The sequence below is a fragment of the Canis lupus genome, chromosome 30, assembly GCF_011100685.1.
Source record: "Canis lupus familiaris isolate Mischka breed German Shepherd chromosome 30, alternate assembly UU_Cfam_GSD_1.0, whole genome shotgun sequence".
In the NCBI taxonomy this organism is placed as follows: domain Eukaryota; kingdom Metazoa; phylum Chordata; class Mammalia; order Carnivora; family Canidae; genus Canis; species Canis lupus.
This window is the reverse complement of record NC_049251.1, coordinates 28,977,351-28,992,947: the sequence shown is the minus strand read 5'-3', so window position 1 is coordinate 28,992,947 and position 15,597 is coordinate 28,977,351.

Genomic DNA, 15,597 nt, shown 5'->3' with positions numbered 1-15,597 from the left:
CTTAAAAAAAACAACAACAAAGAAGTCTAGAGGGCAAGAGAGCGGCAAGGCCAATGACTTTGATGACAGCCCTCGGCAAGGTATGCATATCTGTTTCACATGGACTGCTATGGGGTCTTATTTGATGTTGTCCAATAGGCCAGCTGCAGGGCCAAGGAGACCTCTGCAGAAAGGGTCTCAACATGTCCCTGCCTGGTGCCAGGGAGTGAGGAGAGAGGACAGCAATGGGGGAGATGCATCTACCAGGGTCAAGGGGCACAGCAGGAACCTCTGGTTAGCTCATGAGAGTACCAACCCAAGAGAGAGAGCCAGCCCTAATAACCAGGCAGGCCCAGAGAGCACAAAGCCAACCAGCTAAGTAAGAACTGTTCTATCTCTAGTGCTCCTCCCTCCTAAGCTTCTAGGGCAGTGGTAGAACAAGTAGGATGCAGGAGGGTTGGAGAGAAGGAAAGGACAGCATCCCATTGCTCAGCTGCTCAGCTGTAGGTTTCAAGCCTGAAACAGACCCAAATTAGTGAATTTTTTTTTTTAAAGATTTATTTATTCACAAGAGACAGAAAGAGGCAGAGACATAGGCAGAGGGAGAAGCAGGCTCCTCACATGCAGCCTGATACGGGACTAGATCCCAGGTCCCAGGATCATGCCTTGAGCTGAAGGCAGACACTCAACCGCTGAGCCACCTGGGCGTCCCTTCGAAGAGTTAATGCCAAGTTTGTAGTTTTGACTGTGAGATGTGACTAGATTCTTTAGTTACAGTAAGATTTTATGATTAAAATTGAAGGGAAGAGTCCATCTGACGGGAATCGTCTCTCTTCCCAAATCTTCACCATTGGACAGAGGAAGATCATGCCTTCTTAACAAAGTGTCAAAGGTAGCAGCAGACAAAAATAGAATGAATTCTTATATAACATACTGGTTCTAGACGTCCTGTGGAAATTGTCTTGGCTTCTAAGTCCTCACTGTCTCAGCACAGCTTTAGCCCTCTGTTCTCCCTCTCTCTCGAGATTACTAAAAATGTTGTTGTCCAGAAAAATCAGACGGTGTGGCATTGGAGCACTAGCTTTGTGGAAATGTCACTATTGGTTCTTGATCTCTTGCTACCAAAGTTCTCATCGGCTCCTCTCTTTTTTCCAGGTAATTAGAAATCTGTCACCCAGCATATATAAACAGGTCCATAAATAATAAAGTGTTTTGAATTTTCAGTCATCACTGTAATCACTGTTCTAAATTACAGATCCACCAGATAAGGTGTTTAGTGTCAACGCTGAGTCACTTGCTTCTTGGCAGTTTGCAGTGTAGGGCCAGGGCAAGAGCTGAGTGTACTGAGGCTATAGACCCTGTTTCATGTTCTCCCAGCCAGCGCACACATGTGCATACACACATGCTCTTGGACCAGCTCTCTGCTTCTACGAGATCGGGCAGATACTATCAGAGGGCCTCTGAGATGAATAGCCCAGGGTCATATTCATATCAGTCCTCAAGTTCTGACCATTTCTTATCACTAGAGTCTTGCTGGTCTGGGAAACCCAGGAAGCCATAGCTAGGGTTAAGGAGTAGGGCTGTCTTTATATTTCCTTCTTATGAGACCCTGATACATGAAATGCTCATTGATAGTTTCGGGTGGCTGGAATCTAATAAAGTCAGAGATCCCCAGTGTATGCTCTCACCAACTCAAACTTACTCACCGGTGCTCTCATCAACATATTTTAGCAAGCACTCTGAGTACCTGGCACTATCAGGTGCTGAGAATAGAGACGGATGGACCACTCTGTCCTCTTGGATTTCATACTTAACCAACCCCTGCCTTCCGCCCCTCTGCTGCAGGCAATGAATGATGCAGGCCATCCCTTCTAGTGCCTGAGCTTGGCTTGGCCAGGTAAACACAGAGGCTAGACAATTAGAAGCAAAGACTAAAACCATTCCTTAGGGACTGTTGAGTGAGGAGACCACTGACATGCAGCCAGCAACGAGTCCTTGCTGCAGGCTTTCCCATCCTGGTGGGATGCTGGTGGTGCTGCTCTTGGAAGTTAGATGTGACTGTAGTGTCTCTGCTACTGCCAGAATGATCTCTCCTCTCCCTGCTGTGTCGTGTGACTCACTCTAGCTTAAGAGCCCTAGATGGGGTCTCTGATCTCAAGTGCTGTGTCCATGCCCTGAGTGCCAGGGAGGTGGGAGAAAGGAGAATCTGGTCTTTTGTATGGGGCACCTGCTCTCTCTCAGCAAGACTCATGTGGTGGGAACTCCCCAGATTTGTTAAGAGGGTTTCAGTGCCTAATGTCCACTACATTAGTAATACACTGAGATGAACTTGTTCTTAATCATACATAAATGAAAAAAAATCATACATAAATGAAAAGTAGGGGCACATATACTTATAAGATATATTATCTAGTCCCATCTCTGGCTGGGTCAGCAAACTTCTTCGGAAAAGGTCCAGATAGTAAAGGTTCAGGTTTTGTGTTTCTGAGCTATTCAGTTCTGCTCTTGTAGCACAAAGGCAGCCAGAGCAAGAGGAAATGAATGAGTGTGGTTGTGTTCCGATAAGACTTTTTTTATAGACACAAATTTGAATGTCATTTAATGTTATGCGTCATGAAATATTCTTTAGAATTTGTCCTACCATTAAAAAATATAAAAACTATTCTCAAATGCCAAAACCAAAAAAAAAAAAAAAAAAAAAAAATCAACCCCTTTTGGCTTGAGGGTTGTATGAAAGCAAGTATTAGGAAAAATTTGGCCTTTGGGCCATTTACCAACCCCTGATCTGTAGCAATGATTCATAACTTTTTTGGAAGGTCTCAGACCTCTTTGAAAATCTGATGAAAGGTAGGGAGTGGATCCTTTTCCTTTTCTGAAAGGAAAAGTCACTTTGCATGTGACTGCAGGACTTTCATGGATTTGCTAAGAGGTATTTATAATCTGGGCTGCAAATAATGCACTGAGCATTTTGGCTTCCTGTTCTTTCGATAACTCCTCAGAGCCCCAGGCTTCACAGCTTTGGTTGGGAGCCACTACCTTCTTAGATCATAACAAATAATTGAGCAGCTTTCTCAGCTTCAGCATGAAGTAACCGCTTTGTTACCCAAACTGCAGATGTCTCCAGCAGGATACAATTAACTGTAATTGGGGGAGGGCTGTTTTTTAGGAAAGAGAAGGACTGCTATAAAAGCTGCATTGCATTGAGAGCCCAGTTGGTGTCTCTTGTGTGCTAATACAGTGGTAGAAAACAAGTCTGTGAACTAGGGATCGAAACTCACCACTTACTACTGGAAACACGATTTTTAAAAGCTGCTGGTGGGTCCTGAATATTCGTTATGTTATTCCTTATATATATTTTTGTATATATGAAATATTTTCCAAATAATATATATTTTAAAGTCCATCTGGATTTAACCTGGGCCATAGGTTGTTCCTGACTCCACTTAGACTGCCTATCTGGCAGAGGCAGACTCAGTCCCTGCGTGAACTTACTTGAGGCAGATGTGCTAGGGGAAGGGGTAGCAGTTGCTGTACGGGCTGTGAGGTTCTCTTCGAGTACTATTATTATCACACAGACCATTGCCCCTCGCAGAGGAGGTGATTCAGAGACAGACCCTGGTGCCAACATGCCACCTTCCTCTAATCCTGTTTTAGCCACTTGGGTATCTGTGTGACCTTGGGCAAGTTACCTAACCTCTCTGTGCCTTAGTTCCCTCATCTGTAAAGTGAGGTATTTGATAGGGCTGTTAAGAAGATTAAGAGGGAATGCTGAACACAATGCCTGGGACATAGTAAATGCTTTATTTTAGTGTTTGTAAAGTAAAAATATAGGAGAGGGCCCCTTGGTGCTAAGTTACTTGATGGAGGGACAGTCTTCCTCCCCAGCTGTGTGCAATTACCTGAGGAACACTAGGTGGCAGCAAAGCATGATTCCTTAGTGCCAGCTTTCAGGTTTTCAGCTGGTCAGCCCGATGACTGCTGAGGGTCTCCTGCCCCAGGTGTTCTCAGCACCTGCGAGAGCACCTGCTGAGGGACTCCCCAGAGCACCCTCACCACCACTCTAACCCAGCTACACTAAATGCCACCCCACACTGTGTGCTTTGCCTTTGTTCTGACTGGGGTCATTATCCTGACTTTCTTAGATGTGGAATTACTTTGATAAAGGTTATGAATAATTTTAAGGTTTTTGATATATTTTGCTGAATTGCTCTCTGAAGAAATTGTACTGATTGACATCCTACCAAGAATGGGAGTTTGTGTCTCTGACCCATACTAATACTGGGTATTGTTACTTCATTTATTTTGGGCAGGATATTATTATTTAAAAAAAAAAAATATCTTTGCCCTAGGCGGAAGATTTTAAAATGCTACCTTAAAAAAAAAAATAAAAAATAAAAAATAAAAATAAAATGCTACCTTTTTTTTCATTCACATTATTTGCTAAGATTAAACATTGGAAAATATTTCTATTGGGATTTTAAAAAATCACCTGTTTATATGCCTTCACTTAAAAAAAAATATTTTATTTATTCATGAGAGACACAGAGAGAGAGAGAGAGGCAGAGACACAGGCAGAGGGAGAAGCAGGCTCCACGCAGGGAGCCCAATGTGGGGCTCGATCCCGGGTACCCAGGATCACACCCTGGGCTGAAGGCGGTGCTAAACTGCTGAGCCTCCCGGGATGCCCACCTTCACTTTCTATTTATTTTTATTCTTAAAGATTTTATTTATTTGAGAGAGAGAGAGATAGGGCAGGAGCAGGGAGAGAAACTGACTCCCCACAGAGCAGGGAGCCCATTGTGGGGCTTGATTCCAGGACCCTGAGATCATGACCTGAGCCAAAGGCAGATGCTTAACCAAATGAGCCACCCAGGTGCCCCGAGATGCTCACTTTATATGTATACAGTATGGGTTTTAGCATTTTCTGCATATATACTTCAAATATATTTTCCAATTTTTTGGTTGCAGAGGCATGTTTAATTAATGTCTACTAACTAATGTAAACTAAGTTAACATGTTAATAAATAACATGAATTATTCAATTTTTGAATGAGTAATACCTTCAGGTGGTTTAAACATCAGAAAAGCATAGTATAAAGTATACAATGAAGAGATTCCTTCCCAACCCTGTCTACCCGGTTTTCACCCTTCCCCAACAGGTTTCATGATTAATAATTTTGTATAGCTCCAGAGAGTTTTTATGCCTCTAACAGCCAATATACAAATATCTATGCCATTTTTGGCACAATTTTTAGCATACGTTGTGCCAGGCCATGCTGTTCTATGCCTTGCTTTATTTTTTTCCTATTTAACAGTGTATCTTTGATATATTCCCATAACAATCTTTGAAGAACTTCCTCATTTTTTCCATGTTACAGTGTTCCATTGTATGTATCCTATTTTATTTAACAAGCCTCCTATTGATAAACATTTGGATTATTTCTGTTATTTTTCTATTACAGACCAGGCTATAATAAGCAACCTCATCTCAAAACAAACATTTACAAGTGGATCTTCAGAATAAATTTTTGAAAATGGGATTGTTGGATAAAGGATCCATTTACACTATATAGATACTGACAAATTGCCCTCGGTAGCGATTATGCCAATTTGCACTCCTATCATCAATGGATGGATGTGTCCATTGCATTGCAGCCAAATAGGGCATAATCAAACTTTTAGATTTTTGTTAAGCTGCTAGGTGAAAAACTTTATTTCAGTGGAAGTTTAATTAGTATTTTCCGCAGCACAAGTGAGGTTAAACATCATTTTTTTTAAACATCATTTTTACATGAGTTAGAGATGTATATTTTCTTTAATGTGAACCATTTATATAATTTGTCCATTTTTCTGGCTAGTCTTTTTCTTTTTTTCTTTTTTTGGTTAGTCTTTTTCTTAATGATTTGTAGGATATCTTTATATATAAGAGAGTCATAGTGATATGTGTTGCAAGTTTTTTTCCAGTTTGTCACTTAGTTTTTTATTTTTCTCATTTTTTATTGCCATAAATATTTTTCTTTTTTTTAATGTTTTCTTTTTGTGTGTGTGTGTGTTTTTTTGTTTTGTTGTTATGTGATTGAATTTATCGATCTTTAATTTTATGTATCCTGGATTTTTTTTGTCATAATTAGAAATATTGTCTCCTCTCCAAGGTTATAAAACATTTATCATATGTTCCTTTTTAACACTTTAATGATTTTATTTTTAATATTTCAATCTTTGAGCCATTTGGAATTTTTTAATATATTTTTTAAATTTTTATTTATTTATGATAGTCACAGAGAGAGAGAGAGAGAGAAGCAGAGACACAGGCAGAGGGAGAAGCAGGCTCCATGCACCGGGAGCCTGATGTGGGATTCGATCCCGGGTCTCCAGGATCGCGCCCTGGGCCAAAGGCAGGCGCCAAACTGCTGCGCCACCCAGGGATCCCCCCCATTTGGAATTTATACTGCTATACACAAGGAATAGACCCAACTCTGTTTTTACCCATATGGCTAATTATTGTCTTGATACCCTTTGTTGAATGGTCCATCTTATCCATGGCCATTATTTTCAGATCTTACTTTATGAATCAAACGGTCACATTATTTTTTTAAAAGATTTTATCTATTTATTTGATAGAAAGAGATTCAGAGCATGAACCGGGATGGGGCAGAGGGAGAGGGTGCAGGGAGCCTGATGTGGAGCTTGATGTGGGGCTTGATCCCAGCACCCTGGAATCATGACCTGAGCAGAAGGCAAATGCTTAACCGATTGAATCACTCAGACACCCTGGTCACATTATTTTTTATAATGAAAAATGTAAAACCTAAAGTCTAACAAAAGATAAAGTGTTAAATAATTAATACTACATTCATTTAATGGACTCAATGTTTTCAAAGACTCATTAATTCCATGGGAGAATTCTCAAGAGATAAAAGCAAAATATAAAATAATTATGCCAAACTATCCCAATTAAAAACGAAAGTGCATTACATATAAAAGTGGCTAGCAGCAAATATATTAAAAATTTAAGAGTAGTTATCTCTGCTTTATTTATTTATTTTTAAAATATTTATTTATTTATTCTTGAGAATAAATAGGGGGCAGAGACACAGGCAGAGGGAGAGGCAGAGAGAGAAGCAGAGAGAGAAGCAGGCTCCATTCAGGGAGCCTGACATGGGACTTGATCCCTGGTCTCTAGGATCACACCCTGGGCTGCAGGCGGTGCTAAACTACTGCGCCACTGGGGCTGCCCCTTATCTCTGCTTTAGAAAAAGTTTATTTGCAATGAATATGTTTTCTATGATAACCCCTAACAAATGTTACTAAACACGCATGCAGACATCTTATGGCACATGTCTCCTTCATAAAGCCATCGTATAAAGTAGATATTTCAGGTGGGAGATAACTAAAGTAAAATGTTATTTCCCCCCTTGTGGAAGTTTCCTTTGATTCTATCCAAACTCCTGGGGCTAGTATTGTATCACACTGCTCAGATTCTTGGTTATCTTGAGTCGGTTTTTTATTTCCCATCTTCTTAGGTGCTCCCTAATTCGCCCCACAGCTCATGGTACAGTGTTTTCTTGGTGAATTACTTCAAGCTCGCCTTGGTTAAAATGAAGCGATTCAGCTTTACACAGGGCTTCAGCCTTTGGCATTTCATATAAGGAATGTCCACTAGATGATGGGTCAGACCTGACCTTTAATCCTGGCTCTGCCCAAACAAGTACGAACTTGAGTAAAAGTCAATTCCCTTGCTTTGGGTTTCCTTCTTCCTTCTATAAAATGAAGGTGTTAGATAATCTCTAAGGTTCCTTCCAATTTCAAATTTCTGCCTATTAGAAGCTACAATGGATTCTGGCTTTCCTGGGCTTCCAAGGATCCATTAACATCATTAATGCCACAAGAGTGATAATATTGAGCCTGGGCCACGGTTTGTTAATCTGTTGATTTATGCAGAATTTAGAAGAATTTATTACCCAGTGGCAAAGCTTATTAGTTGTTGCTGTTTTTTAAGTAATGTATGCTTCATAGATGGTGATGGTGGTTGATGATGTTATTGCTGTTTGAAGTAAGTTAATTAAGCTAAACTGGGTCACATCAGCTGAGTTTCTTGGTTACTGGATTCCTGGGGGCTGTCCTATCAGTGTTCTGTGGCTACATTAAGGTGAGGTCCATTCAGATGAGTCAGAATATAAAATGAATACATATGCCAAGCCCAAGGTTGGCTTGCAGGGTGAAACTTAGCAAGTCACAGAGTATTGTTGGATCTTCATTTCCCCAAGTGAAACACAAGGCTACCATCGGGGACCATGGTGGCTGATTTTATGTTAATCTAATCCTACATGATTTTATAGGTAATAAAATGGTGGACAGATGTTGAGTGACCTGTCTACATTCACCCAGCATGGAAAAATCAGAACCAAGACTATCGGGTTACGTTATATGGAAAGAGGTCTGGATTCCAATGGAGCATTTGCTAATAATCAGCATGATTCAGGCAAATCATTTCTCTGAGCTGATTAAAGTGAATTAAAAGAATAAAATATGAAACTTTCCAGATTATTTAATTATTTTGTAGACCGACAAAAAACAGTAAATTGACAAAGAACCCCATGGTGGGAAAAAACAAAACAAAACAAACAGGACATAATAGGACATAAAAATCAAGACATGATTCTACTCAGTCTGTCCTTTTCATCAATTTCTGGAGATATTTACATTTAAAAAATATTTTATTTACTTATTCGAGAGAGCACAAATGGGGAGATGGGCAGGGGGAAAGGGAGAAGCAGGCTTCCTGCTGAGCAGGAAGCCCAATCCCAGGACCCCAGGATCATGACCTAAGCTGCAGGCAGATGCTTAACCACAGGGCCTGAGCCACCCAGGATATTTATATCTTGATGGGTCTTCACATTTGTGATATTCAATGTTCTTAGCAGTATTTTTTCCTCTTAGCAAGGTTTAGTAAAGAATGCAAACCCTTTAACGAGTTGTTGTTGAGCAGAAACGAGGCTGAGGAAGCCAGACTGAGTTCTAAGAACATTAATGAGTGTACATTAATAGGTCTATAAGCTTGATGAGCATTAATGGGCACTAAACATGATATTTATTAATTCTTTTCTGGAATGAAGAGGCCTCCATGGATATAAGCTTACATCTTCAGAGCAACCTCTATTGTATATATTTTATTAATTAATTACTAGTTTTCTTTAATCACAAGAGTAATATAGAAGCACAATCTATTGCTTTCCTACTGTGAAAGATGAGGGTTTATTTTTTAAAATATTTAAATTCAATTTGCCAACATATAGTATAAAAAGAAAGATGAGAGTTAAATGCTCATACTTTTTCCCCATTCTCCAACCTCCTCTCTAATGAGAGAAGATAAATATTTACCATTCACATTGTTATGACATGTAAATATTATTCACAGCTCAAAGCTGAGCTGTAGTGTATTGTGAACACTTCCTCCCTTATACACCTTTTTGTTATTTTTTGGAATTAATTATCACTTTGTAATTTTTTAAAAAAGATTTTATTTATTTATTCATGAGAGACACAGAGAGAGAGAGAGGGAGCAGAGACACAGGCAGAGGGAGAAGCAGGCTCCATGTGGGGAGCCCAATGCAGGACTCGATTCCAGGACTCTGGGATCACTCCCTGAATCAAAGGCAGGTGCTCCACTGCTGAGCCACCCAGGCATCCCACTTCATCATTTCTATTCATGTAATTTTTTGTGTACCTATAATAAATGCAAGCCCAAACTTTCCTCTCAAAGGGCACCCCTTCAACAGGTTAAAACACATTGCCTGATGTATCACTTTCACTTCTTTCTTGGGACCATCACTTCTGGAACCCTCGCTCCCTGCAGATTCCTCCATTCCAGTCTCAAATGGTTGTCCCCTAGGCCTGCTGCACGCTGTCAACCCTCCCCTTCAAGGTCATCCTGGGAACTCCAGCCACTTCTCTCTTGTGCTGGAAGTTCTGGGCTGGAGTAGAAGAAGGTGTCTTCATTTGGTTCCTGGCCCTTCACATTCCTGTCTCTCCCAGTACTAGTCAGTTTGTTGCCAACTCAGCACAAAGGGATTTGCTGGAAGGCTAGAGAGTCTCAGAATCAATGAGAGGCTGGACTAGAAGGAACCAAAGAGGCTCTAGAGCTAGAACAATCCATCCAGCATGTCCTGCTGCTGCCGCTGCCCACTGTGAACATCTTGGCAGTACTTACTTGAGATTCAAAGTGCTGAGCAGAAGTATGTGATGGGCCAGGCCTGCTCTCACCAGAGAAGGATTGGAGGAGGGAGGATTTTCTCCCTGCTGCCTGGGGCAAGGTGGTGCATCGCCTCTGCCTCTGCTTACACTCTAACCACCATCATTGTCGTTTCCTCTCAAATAAGACGGAGGCATTGGCCGCTGGACAGCCAAAACACATGTGGATGTCCGCTACGTTCTTTGAGTTTCAGTTTCCCCATCTGCATAATAAAAATAGTATTAGTCAATAGAAGTATTCACCTTGGAGTTTACATGAAATAATAGGAAAATGCTTAGTATAGTACCTGGCTCATAATAGATTCTCTATAAATGTTTGTTTGATCTGAGTAGAAGATGAACGTATTCTATGTGGATGCAGTGACAGAAACCAAGACTGAGAGGCTGGAAGACCTACAAGGAAAGAGCTGGGAGAGGGGAGTGGCCTGGGGATCCCTTACTGAGGAGAGCAGTTCTGGCGAGGAAGGAGGCCCAGTTGTGTTTGGGGCAGAGCCACTGTAGATAGCTGGACTTGGCCTTTTGTGCCTTTGTTTTTCCCAGATGCAGCAGCTTATAAATGGATTGGCAACCTGGACTCAGCTGAGAGGGAGATACAGACCAGGGAGGCCAGGGCAGGAGCCCTGAGTTGGAGGGCTAGCCACAGAGGTCAGGGATCAGCTAGGGGTGTGGAAGGAGTAGCTGCAGACTGACCAATTCTGGCCCTGAAATTTCTTTGGTGGAGGATTAGGAAGAAATGCTGTCATCCCCATCTTTCCTTCACAGATCCACTAAAGGCCTCTGATGGGTCTAACCACACCACCAGCAAAGTGTGGGAAGGATGGCAGGAGTGACTCAAAGGACCCATTGACAAAAAGGGGAAGGTGCAATCTTATCTTCAGCTCAGCACATATGATTGTGACATCGAGGAAGAGCTCTCTCCTCAAAAGAGCCTTCTTGCCACTGCCCATGGCACTCAGGGACCATCCCTCCCACCTCTGGGCTTTTCTGGGTCTCTGCCCAGCTTCTGGCCTGGCCCCAGAGCATGGGGCTCTGGATCTTTGTCCCCAGGATTGCTTCTCCATTTGGCTTGGAGCTCCTGAAGAGCAGAGCCTGTGTCTCATTTCTCTCGGTGTCCAGCCTAGGGTCTGGCCCATGAGGGGCACCAGGCAATGTCTGAAAAGTAAACAGGGCTAGAATTGAGCTGAGTCTTGGATAAAAGAAGGTGAAAGGAAGAAAGTATTTCAGGGACAGTCATAATAACAACATGGTTGGAGAGATACGGCACAAATGACAGACCATCTTGAGAGAGGGACACATCAGTTTTGTGAGGGAAGGTGGCATTCATACCAGTGCTTTCTCAAATATTGTGTCCAGTCCTCACATCAACCCTGAGGGAAAGACGTAATATTCCCATTTTGCAGATGAGGCTACTGAAGCTCAGGAAAGGAAAAGTGACTTCCCGAAAAATTGGCTGGACAGGAGTATAAATAGGCCTACCCGACTGCTCAATCTAGAGACGTAGGTAGGGGAAATTGGTAGCTCTAAAGGTAGGCATCGTTTGGGGGCCCTCTCTAAGAACTCCGTGCCTGTGACACCAACCTTTGTCCCAAACCGAAGGTGATGGCAAATGCCTGGGTCATGATCCTACGGTGTGACATGATCCTCATGCTGGCTCAGGTAGGAGTTGGGGCAGTAAATGGCAGGTGGTTTCATCCCCAGTCCATGGTGCACACGGCTGCTCCCACCTAATGTGCTTTTCTCCCTGCCACCTCCCTACTCACCAAATCCTCTTCTTTCAAATTTGAATCAAGCCTCTCCTTCCCCTCATGCCCCTCATGATGCCTGCTGGAGTAGGCTTGACACTTCTGGGCATTGAGTCTATACTTGTCCCTAACAGCACCCAGTCCCGGGAGGTGTCCTTGAATGTTTGCAGACTGAATGGGTGTGCATACATGCCCAGGAAATCCCCATCCTTCAGGCTTCCAGGAAAAGGCAAGGCCTTCCATGTCCCAGCCCCTTTCTTGGTGGGGTCAAAGGCTTGCTGAGTCCAGCAAGGCTAGAGGTTGAAGCAGCCACCTCTGGCTGTAGGATCCAATGGACCTCCTGAGGGAGGAAACAGGAAGGCTTCCAGGACCGCTCCACACCCCCAGGGCCTCCCTGGCTGGGTGTGGGAGAACAGAGGGCACAGGGCAGGGTGGGCAGGGCTGGGAAGGGCTGAGAAGCCAGGTCACCAGGCCACCTTGGGGAGGAGGAGGCTTCCTGCCTGCCTGACAAGCCAGCCAGGGAGGAACCACCTGTGCCCTCTCCTGGCCTGCTCTGATAGCCTGAAAAAGAGTCAGTGCTGGGCCCATTGTCAAGAAGCCTGTGTTCCAGATTTCATTTGACACTTGCTAAGAACCTGCTCTGGGCCAGACTGGCGGTGGGTGGGGTGCAAAAAATGGCTAAGATCCATTTCATCTTCTAGGGAAACTCACACCAGACATTTAAGGAAAAATTAAAAGAGCTAATACTCATTGAGCACTTTGCCATGTGCCAGAGACTGATCTAAGTCCTTCACGTGTATCCACAATGAATTGAACATTCACAACAAACTATGAGACAAACGCTATTCTTAGCTCCACTTGACCATTGGGGATAATGAGGCACAGAGAGATCAAGAAGCTTGCCCTAGATTACACAGTAAGTAAACTGCATGCAGGCATCTGGCATTATTTGTCCTCACACTATGCAGCCTCTATGCGACCCCAGGGCCAGCTGCCCCAGCCAACACATGCAGCTTCTTAATCCCTGCCCTGTCTCCTTGCCAGCAGCTTGTTAGGCTCTGTACACTTGCCAGGCACCAAAGAGTGCTTTACAATATCACCACTTTCATTGCTCTTTGCTGCCTGCCACAGTTACCTCTTTCCCCGTGGGCTTGCTCCCTGTGGAAGCTTCAAGCTCCTGTGACAGCCCCCCCCCATCTCATGGTCTCTTGGAGTGTCTTGCACAAAGCAGGTGTTCAGATGTGTTTGCAGTTTGGTGGGTTGTGGAGGCTACTTTCATTTCCCCAGGTCTCTGTGACATGAACAAAGTGGCTCTCAACTTGCACACTGGAATCACTTGGGGGTGTTTTAACTACTACTGATGCCCAGACACCGCTCCCAGAGGTTGCGATGTCATTGTTGAGGGGTGTAGTCTGAACATGGGGATCATTAAACACTCTCAGGAAGTTCATATGTGCAGCCAGGGCTGAGAACCCCTGTATTGACAACATTTTAGAATACTTGGAAATTTCCATTGAGGGCAGACAGTGTGTGGAAGGGGCAGGGGAGCAGAAAGAGCCTGGACTTCGGAGATGGGTAGGTCAGATTCACAGTGTAGCTCAGCCACTTACAAGTTGGGTGAGTTTGGACAAGTCAACTTTCCCAAACCTCAGCTACCTCATCTGTAAGAAGGGATAATTGCATCCACCTTGAGTAAAGTTCCTGGCACTGAGAAGGCACACGTTGAAAGAACTGCAATACATAGCAGCTATTAAAGTGGGTTTTACATCTCTTCATCCAACATACAATTACTAAGTGCCAGGTACATCGGTATCCTTGGGGGACAATCAAAACAAGACAGTTGCAGTCTTGTGCCATTTATATTCTAGCAACCCAACTTAACAAACTTGATTGGGTTTCGGATATCAGGCATCACCTGGGTGCACAGATGAACAAGACTTAGTCCTTGCCCTAAAGGAAAAGAGAAGTGGGCACTAATGACAACTAAAACAGGGGAAGGAAAAAAAAATAAAACAGCGGAAGGAGAATGCCTTTTATGTATTTTATTTTTTAAAGATTTTATTCATTCATTCATGAGAATACACAGAAGAGAGAAAGAGGCAGAGACACAAACAGGCAGAGGGAGAAGCAGGCTCCATGCAGGAAGCCCGACGTGGGACTCGATTCAGGGTCTCCAGGATCAGGCTCTGGGCTGAAGGTGGCGCTAAACCGCTGAGCCACTGGGCTGCCTTTTTTTTTTTTTTTTTTTTTTTAAAGATTTTATTCAAGAGAATGCCTTTTAGATACAAATCAAGAGCGGCAGGGTTCAGTGGAGAAAGCCATCTGGAGGGAAGATCATATCCATGGAAGATACCTGACAGGGCCCTTGAGAATGGATATGATTTTGTAGGATGGGATTGGGGATGGGGGTGGAGTGGCTTAAAAGCATGGAGGCAGGAACTAGCCAATAATCCAACCTGCCAAAAGAGCTGGCTGTGCATACACAAGAGGGGAGAGGTTGCGTGTGTGGGCCTGGGAAATGCAGGCTGAAGCCTTTGCTGCCAGACTGAGGCATTTGTACTCTTTTGCCAGGTGCGGGAAGCATGCAGGAGCTGGAGCAGAACTGCTTGATTCTTAGCTCTTCATACCTGGCCCTTCCTCTGGTTTCATTCTGAAATAGGTACCCTTGCTGCCACAGGTGAGGGTCTGATCAACTTCCTCAACCTTAAGCATAAAATGCATTTCCAGATGGTACCTCCCTAGGCAATTGCATTTGGCAAGTGCAGTGCAAGGAGCACCAAACAGAATCTGGACAGGCCTGGTTCCAATCCTAGCTCTGCCTCTCATCCCTGTGTGACCTCAGGCAAGTCACTTTTTCTTTTCTGAGCCTCTGTTTCCTCATCTGAAGAATCACAGGCTGGATGGCATGATTGACAACAACTCTTCCAGCTGTGATGTTCTTTGAGTAATTTGCCGAGTATCAAACCTAAGAATGTCTGTTTTGCCTCATGCAAGGGATGCTGTTGTTGCAAGTTAGGTGTTCAGCATGAGGCTCATAGGGGAAGGGATGGAGAGGCAACATATAGGAGTTCTGGCAGTGTCAGCTAAGTCCAGCTTGGATTCATCATAGCCCAGGCTATGACGTGAATGAAGAAGCCTCCAGAATATTCCAACTCCCAGCCTTTCAAATCATTCCAACCACTCGGTTCTTCCCATTTGAAGCCCTGGACATTGTGGAGCAGAGATAAGCCATCCTGTGCACCATCTGAATTCCTGACCCTCAGGATTTGTAAGCCTGACAAGATCGCTGTTTCAAGCCACTAAGGCTGAGGTAGCTTGTTCCAAAGCAATAGATACTGGAATTGGGGAGGTATGTGTTTTGAGGGTCATCTGAGGATGAAGGGTCTCCCTACACTGGTGAAACCTCAGTGACTGTCCTCCTCTGTCACTGATTTTGGAAGATATCTCTGGTCTTGGGTGTTACTCTAGGTAGCATGGTGCTTTTGGGAAGGAGGCTCAGAGCCTGCACTGTCCTGGGATGTAATAAAGTTTATAAACAAGGAAGCTCTTTGGTCTTTCTCCTGGCTGTCCAGGCAGTGGTCAGCTGGCGGTAGGGGTGGGGTGGAGAGCGGGGCTTATCTGTACT